Source organism: Orycteropus afer, unplaced genomic scaffold (genome assembly GCF_000298275.1).
Source record: "Orycteropus afer afer isolate SDZICR_OR568_19922 unplaced genomic scaffold, OryAfe1.0 scaffold00003, whole genome shotgun sequence".
Taxonomy (NCBI): Eukaryota; Metazoa; Chordata; class Mammalia; order Tubulidentata; family Orycteropodidae; genus Orycteropus; species Orycteropus afer.
In genome coordinates, this window is record NW_006921590.1 from 600,473 (window position 1) to 609,828 (window position 9,356).

Below are 9,356 nucleotides of genomic sequence, written 5' to 3' on the forward strand. Positions count from 1 at the left end.
CCTTGAGGCTTGATTTTTTTTCTCCCACTCTCTCAGCTTGAGAAATGCCAAGTGTGTTCCTTCCTTTTGCTCTTCTAACTCCTGGTCTTTGTACATTTCAGAACAATACTTTACTTTGTCTTCTCAAGCTGCCCTTTGAATTTTTTTGTTCAAGTACTTTAATTCATTTATTCCATTTTCTTTAGCTACTCTTCATTTAAAAGCAAGTTTCAGAGTCTCTTCTGACCTCCATTTTGGTCTGTTCTTCCTTTCCTTTTGCTTTCTTCATGTATGATGTTCTTTATGTCATCCCACAACTCACCTGGTTTTCAGTCATTGGTCTGTTCTTCAGACGGCCTCCCAGTTCAGGTGGAATATAATCAAGGTCGTATTTTGGCTTTCATGGACTTGTTTCAATTTTCTTCATCTTCAACTAGAACTTGCATATGAACAATTGATGGTCTGTTCTACAGTATGCCCCTGTCCTTGTTCTGTTTCATGATACTGAGCTTCTCCTTTCTCTCTTCCTACCAAAAAAAAAAAAAAAAAAAAAAACCCTCACTGCTATCAAGTCAATTCTGACTCATAGCAACCCCCTTCGGGTTTCCGAAGTAGTAGAAGTAGATTTCCCAGTCTTCCTTCTGGTCTTTTCTCACAGATATAGTTTATTTGATTCCTGTATATTCTATCCGGTGAAATCCACATGTATAGTCAACATTTACGTTGTTGAAAAAAAAGGTACTTGCAATGAACAGGTCTTTCAAAATCATGCGGTCTACAGCATCATTATTTTCACCAAGGCCATATTTTCTAACTACCAATGCCTCTTTGTTTCCAACTATTGCATTGCAATCACCAGGAATTACCAATACATCTTGATTGCATGTTTGGTTGATTTCAGCCTGCAGGAGTTGGTAAAAATCTTTTATTTCTTCCTCTTTGGCATTAGTAGTTGAGGTGCAAATTGGAATAATATTACTATTAACTGGTCTTTCTTGTAGGTGTATGGATATTATCTTATCACTGAAACCATTGTACTTTGGGATAGATATTGAAATGTTCTTTTTGATGATGGATGTGATGACACTCCCATTCAGTGTGTCATTCCCAACATACCATATTATTGTCTGATTCAAAATAGCCTAAATCAGTCCATTTCAGTTCACTAATGCCTAGGATACCCATATTTATGCATTCCATTTCCTTTTTGACAACTTCTAATTTCCCTAGGTTCATACTTTGCACATTCTACTTTTTGATTCTTAATTAATGTTTGCAGCTGTTTCTTCTCATTTTGACTTGTGCCTTATCAGCAAATGAAGATCCTTAAAGTTTTACTGTATCCATGTCATTAATGTTGATTCAACTTTCAGGAGGCAGCTCTTTCCTAGTCATATTTTGAGGGCCTTCCAGAAGGGCTCTTCTTCTGGCCCTATATCAGACAATGCTTTACTGGTATTCATAGTTTTCAGTACTGTATCAGTACCAATCTGAAGTGGCCTATCTTTTCAGAAGTGGACTGCCACATCTTTCTTCTTAGTCTATCTTAGTCTGATAGCTTCACTGAAACCTGTCTACCGTAGGTGACCCTGCTGTTATTTGAAATATTGATGGCATAGCTTCCAATATCACAGCAACATAGAAGCCATCACAGTATACATAGTAAACTTATAGTAAACTGACCAACAAGTGGTAGGCCACTCACCTAAGGCATAAATTTAACTTCCAGCTGGTCAAATGGCCAACTCTTACACTGCAATGACCTCCAAAGCTAAAGCTGAATCAATCATTAACCTCCTATACTTTCCTTTATTCTTTATGCATTGTTGTTGTTGTTGTTGTTGTTGTTGTTGTTGTTGTTGTTGTTACGTGCCACCGAGTCGGCCCCAACTCATAGCGACCCCTCCTTGGGGTTCCGAGGCACTATCACTACGGAAGTAGATTGCCCAACCTTCCTTCCAAGGAGTGGCTAGTGGGTTTGAACCACCAGCCTTCTGGTTAGCAGTCAAGTGCCTTATGCACTATGCTACCAGAGCTCCTTTCTTTATGCATAATAACCTCTACTGCCATAGTGGCTGGGGAGTGTTTTGTATTTTAGTTCTTGCTGCCCAGGTCGAGCTGTATTATTCCCTAATAAAGTTCCTTTCTGGTCACCTCTAACAGACTGTAAGATTTCCTTCTTTGACATTTCTGATGTTGAAGTGGGATTTCAAAGGTGCACTATCACTGATGATCCCCGAGGCGTCAGTACCTGCTGAGCCACTTTGAACTCTCTGCCTCCATGAATTCTTATGAATCATTTAAGGTAAAATAAATAAATAAATAAAATGCTCTCAAACTGAGCTCACACCCTTTGTTGGCAGCTCTCTGAGTTTTGTTTTGGTTCTCACAAGTAAAAGTTTGTTTGTTGTAATTGCAGTTATAAATAGGGAAAGCCATGTCTAAAGAATATTTGCATCCACTTTCTGGAACTCCAACTCACTATATGAATAAGCATTTTAGTGTGCTGTTGTGCATTTTCTTCTCTGTCTAGCATAACAACACTTGATAAAATTTGGAAAATCAGTGATCACTTTTTGGGTTCTTCTGGCGTTTCTAACTTAACTTTCCTGTGCAGTATGTTCAGGAACTGAGGCTCCCATATTAAACCATCCAAGTGGGATATCTATTTTGATTAATATATTGAGATCTCTAAGAAAGATTAAGACAGTAAAATTGCTTCTCTGAAGGACAAAATTCAACTCAGCCTACTCTTCTCCCTTATTATATCCATTCCCTAGTTCCTGAAATGTTATGGACCATCATTTCCACAGATGTAGGCTGAGTTAAGTTCCTACTTAACTAAGCAAAATAAAGAATGATAGTATCAATTCTCAGTTCCCATACCTTCTATGCCCCTGCCAGCTGCTCCCTCTTTCCCTTACTACTCCTCTAATAACACTTTATCTGAATTTCTTTTCCCTAAATAAACATCACATAAACCCTTGCCTGAAATGTCCTTTCAAATTCACCCAGCAGTGGTTTCAAAAGATTTCCCTTGTATCTTTTGCCCCTTGGGCATGCTCAGAGTTACATAGCATTGTGAATGATTTTCCTAAACACCATGAGGACCCTTACAAATTTTTGAAGACTTTAAAATTCTGTTGAAGACTACTAGCTTGGGCTCCCTGACTTACATGTTCCCATGATTGCTGGCCCAGAGGAATCCCAATTACAGCTAGAATAGCAAAGTGAAAAGACCCAAAGGACAGTTTAGTTTTAAATATTGATAGAATGGCCTCTGAGCTGTTAGAAGACTCTCATGCCAAGAGTACACAATTGCTGGAGCCTAACCCTAAGGCTTTTCCTGTGATAGCTCTTAATCCACAAGGAAAAACTACTAATGGAGAAAGGTGCCAATTTTTCATTGACACCTGAGCTACCCAAGGAGCTCAGCAGCACAATGGAAAAGGCATTTGGCTGCTAATCAGAAGGTCCACAGTTCAAACCCACCAGCTGCTCTGTGGAAGGAAGATGAGGCAATCTGCTTCCATGAAGATTTACAGCTTTGGAAACCCAACTGGGGTCACTTATGAATCAGAATCGGCTTGATGACAGTGGGTTTGGGTTTGCCTTTTTTTCTTTTTCAATGGTTTGAGCATAGCTACCCTGTCTGCTATTAACCCTGCCTCTTTACAAACCACTGCCCTGAATACTAAAACTTTAAAAATAGTGGTGGTCACCAATCAGGAACAAACGCTGATTCATTCTCAACATGTCCTGACATCTCTTGGTCTTATTGAAGATTTACATCCCTTTTTGCTCAGTTCTTATACAGCTGTTAATCTATTGTGAAGAGATCTTTTATCCAAATGGAATTTCCATTTACATTTTAATGAAAAGGGGAAATTGTTATTGAGTCTGCCTATTATCCCCAAGTCAATAAAGATAGACTCTGAATTGGACAATATTTAGGAAGAAGCCATTTGCTATATGGAAGAACTTGCCATACCTCTGCAAAATTCAACTCAGCCTAGTCTTCTCCCTTATTATATCCATTCCCTAGTTCCTGAAATGTTATGGACCATCATTTCCACAGATGTAGGCTGTTTTATTAGCTGATGTGATTAAAATTCAAATAGGTTTATGTAAACCTTTGCAAAAAATTCTCCAGTATCCACTAAAACAAGACACAAAAGAAGGACTATCTTCCATCATACAAGACTTCCTTTGGAAATGTTTAATCCTCCTTTGTACCAGCCCTTGTAATACTTGTGTTTTTCTGGTTAAAAAAACAAATAATAAGGGCTGAATATTCGTTCAAAATTTGCATGCAATCAAACATACTATTATTCCTAGTTTCCCAATAGTCCCTAATCTTCATTTATTACCTTCCAATGGGCCTTCAGATGCAACTCATTTTGTGGCTGTGGGTTTCTGTAACATCTTTTTCAGTATTCCTGTGCACTGTGAAAGTCAGTGTTTGTTTTTACCTGGGAAAAAATTAACAAATTATCAGGACTGTAATGTTTCAATGATTTACTGAAACTCCCACTTGTTGTTGTTGTTATGTGCCGTCGAATCAGCCCCGACTCACAGCGACCCTTCCTTGGATTTCCAAGGCAGTATCACAATGGAAGTAGATTGCCCCATCTTCCTTGCAAGGAGTGGCTGGGATTTCCAAGGCAGTATCACAATGGAAGTAGATTGCCCCATCTTCCTTGCAAGGAGTGGCTGGTGGGTTTGAACCGCCAGCCTTCTGGTTAGCAGTCATGTGCCTTAGGCACTATGCTACTTTAGTTTCTCCAATTCTCCATGCAGATTTGCAGGCTTTACAGTTCAAACATAAATCCACATTGTTGCAATACATTAGTGATTTGGTAGTTTGCTCAACCTCCCAGCAAGCCTTCATTGATGACAGTGTAGCTTTCTTAAAACATGTGGCTGCTCAGCTACCATTGTCAACCTTGGAGAAGGGGATGGGTGCAGAAGATCCTGGACAGAGTGGGAGAACGATGTTCAACAAAACTCAAAATCATTTAAAAAAAAGACCAATCTGCTGGTCTGATAGAGACCCCTGAGATTATGGCCCCTAGTTACCCTTCAGGTCTGGAACTAAATTTACTCCTATGGCTTTCAGTCAAACAATAGACAAGAATATGGGGTGAGTATTTGCATCAGTAGGTATACTCCTTGGAGCAATCAGTTGTGGGAGAATAAAAGTGCTGTGTTTACAGAGGCAGATAGCTCAGGGGGGAGGAGCGCATGGGTGGGAAGGACACAGGGAAGAGGTAATGATAGGGAGGAAGTGAGAAGAGAGCTGTTACATTGTGGGGAATTACAGTCAATGTCGTGACCATAAAAAATGTCTGCACTGCTGTATGGAAAATGAAATTGCTCTATAAATTTTCACCTGAATCATGATAAAAATTTTAAATATAATTTAAAAAAAAAAAATGTGGCTGCTGGTGTACATAGCTCTCCAAAGAAAATTTACCATCAGCTCAGCATTCTATTATATACTTGGGCCACCTAATTTCTGTAGAATGCATCTCTACTAATCCTAAATAGAAAGAAGCTATTCTTGTCTTTCCTATACCTGAAAGAAAGAGTTACAGGGGTTTGTAGGACTCAATGGCTATTGGGAAACCTGGGGTTCCCAATTTTCCTTGTTGGTTCAAGCTTTATACAAATATTTAAAATCCTCTGAGACAATTCATTCCAAATTGCACCAGAATATTAAAAGGCTATAGTTCAATTAAAAGGGGCTTCTATTAACATGCCCACTGTAGATTTTCTTAATTACTACCTAGATCTTTCATTATTTATACAGAAGTGTCTAGAAATGTTTTAGGCATACTAACTCAAAACCATAGATGGTAACAAAGACTTATAGGACATAGCCCACAGCTTAACCATGTAGCCAGGGAATATCCTCCCTGCTTTAAATGCGATTGCTATTGTCAAACTAGTGAAAATCATTACAGATTTGGTGCTGGTAATCTTCTTAGACATCTACGTGCCCCATGCTATACTTACCTTACTTAATTCTGCCTTGACACAACATCTTCCTTGTCAACAGGCTCACCTTCTATCAAGTTCTCCTGGCTGCATCTAACATTAGATGACATTCCATGGCCTGTTTGAATCCAGCTACGCTCTCCTCACAACTAATGAGAACAACTAATTTACACATTATTGTCTAGATATTACTGAACAATTTTAACCTCTCAGAAAGACTTAAAAGAGGCTCCTTGAGCTAATCCTGATTTCATTTTGCTTGTGGATGGTTCCTATTTAAAACCTCATTCCACTACTCCTTACTATCAAGCTGATACTCTGTTACAACTTCTAGGGAAGTCCTTGAAATTCAGGATCTCCTATAAGCTACTTCAGCGCAACAGGCTGAGTTAATTACTCTCAATAGACCATGTAAAATTGCTTCTAAAACATCTGTTAAAATTTTTATGGAATATTGATAATGTTTTACAATTGTACATGATTTTGACCTGTTATGGAAACAAATAGGATTTCTAAACTTTTCCAGAAATGACATTTAAAAAAAAAAAACAGTTTTAGTAGCAGACCTTCTACACACCCCATTAGTTCCCTCCAAAGTCTTTGTTAAAAATACAAGCTTACCCACCAAAAGAAATATCTAAAACTGAAAAATTATAAGAAATAATTTTATTTATAAAGCAGCCAAACAAACTGCCTCTCAAGTTATTTCTGCACTTATGACAAAAGAAAGATACCAAACCCCCACTGTCATTGAGTCGATTCTGACTCAGTGACCACATAGGACAAAGTAGAATTGCCCCATAGTGTTTCCAAGGCTGTGAATCTTTATGGAAGCAGACTGCTTCATCTTTCTCCTGCAGAACAGCTGGTGCGTTCAAACCACTGACCTTTTGATTAGAAGTGAACAGTCTTAATCAATGCCCTACCTGAGTCCTAAATAAAGGGTGTCCCTAAATTTGCTATTAATAACTCACTTCATCAATTCACTTTAGAAAACTTTCAAAACACCAACAACTAGCCCAGACAAATGAAGCATGGAAAAAAGGCAGGCTGTTATCAAGACCCTGCCACTAAATTTTGACTGGGCCTAATAAGAAAATTGTCTCTCACAATTTCCTGCACTTAAGCCTTATATGAAGGTTTCCACACAGGGCAAAATAAAATGATTGAGATCTTAAAATAAATATTGGTGGGGGTAATTTTTGAAGGCTGACAAATATGTTGCCACTCTTTGCCTTATTTTCCCTCACTACAATCCCAGAAATAAATCTTAAAGTCCTATCCGGACAATACTTATTTTCTTCTGGGACTATGCTTGAATGACAGCTGGATTTTAGTCAGCTTCCAGTCAAATTGTTATAAATATGCATAAATGATGACTTGTAGTTTTTCACACTGGGTAGATGACTTCCCAGGCGGCATGCTACAGCAGCAGTTTTAGCAAAGAAACTTCTTGAAAACATCATACCCACTTGTGGAGCACTAAACACACTTTGTAGTGATTGGGAAACTCATTTTGCTAGTCAAGTCATCAAAGAGTTCTGTCAAGGTTTTCACAGTTATCAAAGGCTACATAGTCCCTATTATTCTCAGTATTCTTGTCTAGTTGAGAGAACTAATGTAATAATCAATACTCAAATATCAAAGCTTTATGAAACTTTAAATTTATCTTGGACTAAAGTCCTTCCCTTAGTTATTCTAAATCTGAAGTTCATACGATTTGGATCTCACAAACTATATGAAACAATTACTGAACATAATATTCAATATTACAAGTCTTTAATACAAAATTCTAAAGAATATCTTTCACAGGTTAAAGAATCCTTTGATGAACAAAACAAGACTCCCAAAGTCTGTGTAATCTTGCCCCAGGAGAATATGTATATTAAGAGACATCAAATAAAGACTCATTAAAACCTCATTGGAAGGGATCATATTTAATCCTCCTCACCAATCCATGTGCAGCCAAATTAGACGGAATAAACCTTGGATCCATTTATCACAATTAAAAATAGCTAAGATTCCTCTTTGGACTAGTCAACCCACTGGAGAATTGAAGGGTACATTTAAACGCCTCAGTGGCAAAAGTAGAAGACATCTGAGTTAGACATTTGACCCCAGACCCTGGACCAGGCCTGAAAACACACCTCTTTATCTTTTTTTATCTTTGCAATACTCATGCCTTTACTAACTAATGTTTTCCTAGATTGGAATGCTTATGATTACTATTTTTAAAGGTTTAATTGTTGCATAGGTAGTACTCTCCCACCTGCAAGTCAGTCTGGCATTCCCGGTTGGGCCTTTCAACTATATGAGTCAGGTTGGGTTGCTCTGGATCGTAGATACAAGAACATAGAGAAATAGCTCATAACTACAGGAAATCACTATTACTAGATTTTCAATTGATAAATGACCTCTTTGGGGATCTGAATGAAACCCAAATCATACTTAACCTTTATTTTACTAAAGAAAGTCACCCAAGAAGAGCTAGCTAAGTAATCTTCCCAAACCCAGAAACATAATACAAGTCTTTATCAACAAGTATGGGATGGATTCATCTGGTTGACCCCCCAAGCAGTGATGCTATGTTAGGTTCTTCCCCTTTGATGGAAACAATCTAACCACATCCATATGAATAATCCAGCAATCACCTGACCTATGGAAGGACTTTCAATGTCTGAAAATTGAAAACTAATGTGCATCAGTTATAACCTTCCAAGCTATTGATTGGTTCACCAGTGACTGGTTATCATGCTCAGGCATGCATTGCATAGCCCCTAATGGCATTTTTAGGCTATGTGGAATCAGCATTTGGGCCTGACTCTTGCCAGGCTGGAATGGAAGCTGCACTCTGGGCCTGAGCTGGACTCAAGGACACATTTTAACTAAAGTCCCTTTTCAGCTAATGCATCCATATTATTCATGTTCCCGATCACTATTTCATTAGCTGAATGACTGATCATTTAGTGGCAGTACTCAAACCTGAGACAAGACTTGAAGATGTTGTGGAACATGTAGAAATGTTAACCAGATATAGACAAACTACCCTAAATGATAGTGCCATGGGGTTTAAGAAATCAATACCAAAACAACATTGATGAGAAAAGTAGTATTCCAAAGTAGAATGGCCCTTGACATTCTCCCTTCAGCTCAAGGTACCTGAGCCATAATAAATCTGATGGCTATGTGTATTTTTCTGACAATAATGTTAGTGCTATACTTTGTGCTAATCACATTATTAGCCTTAATGATTCTATTCCTTCTTTAACTTATATTATCAGTAATTATTTTTCCTCTAGGGATGGATGGCAGAAAAAAATTGCTATTTTATTTTGGAATCTAAATATTCCTCATCATTTCAATTGTAATATTTCATA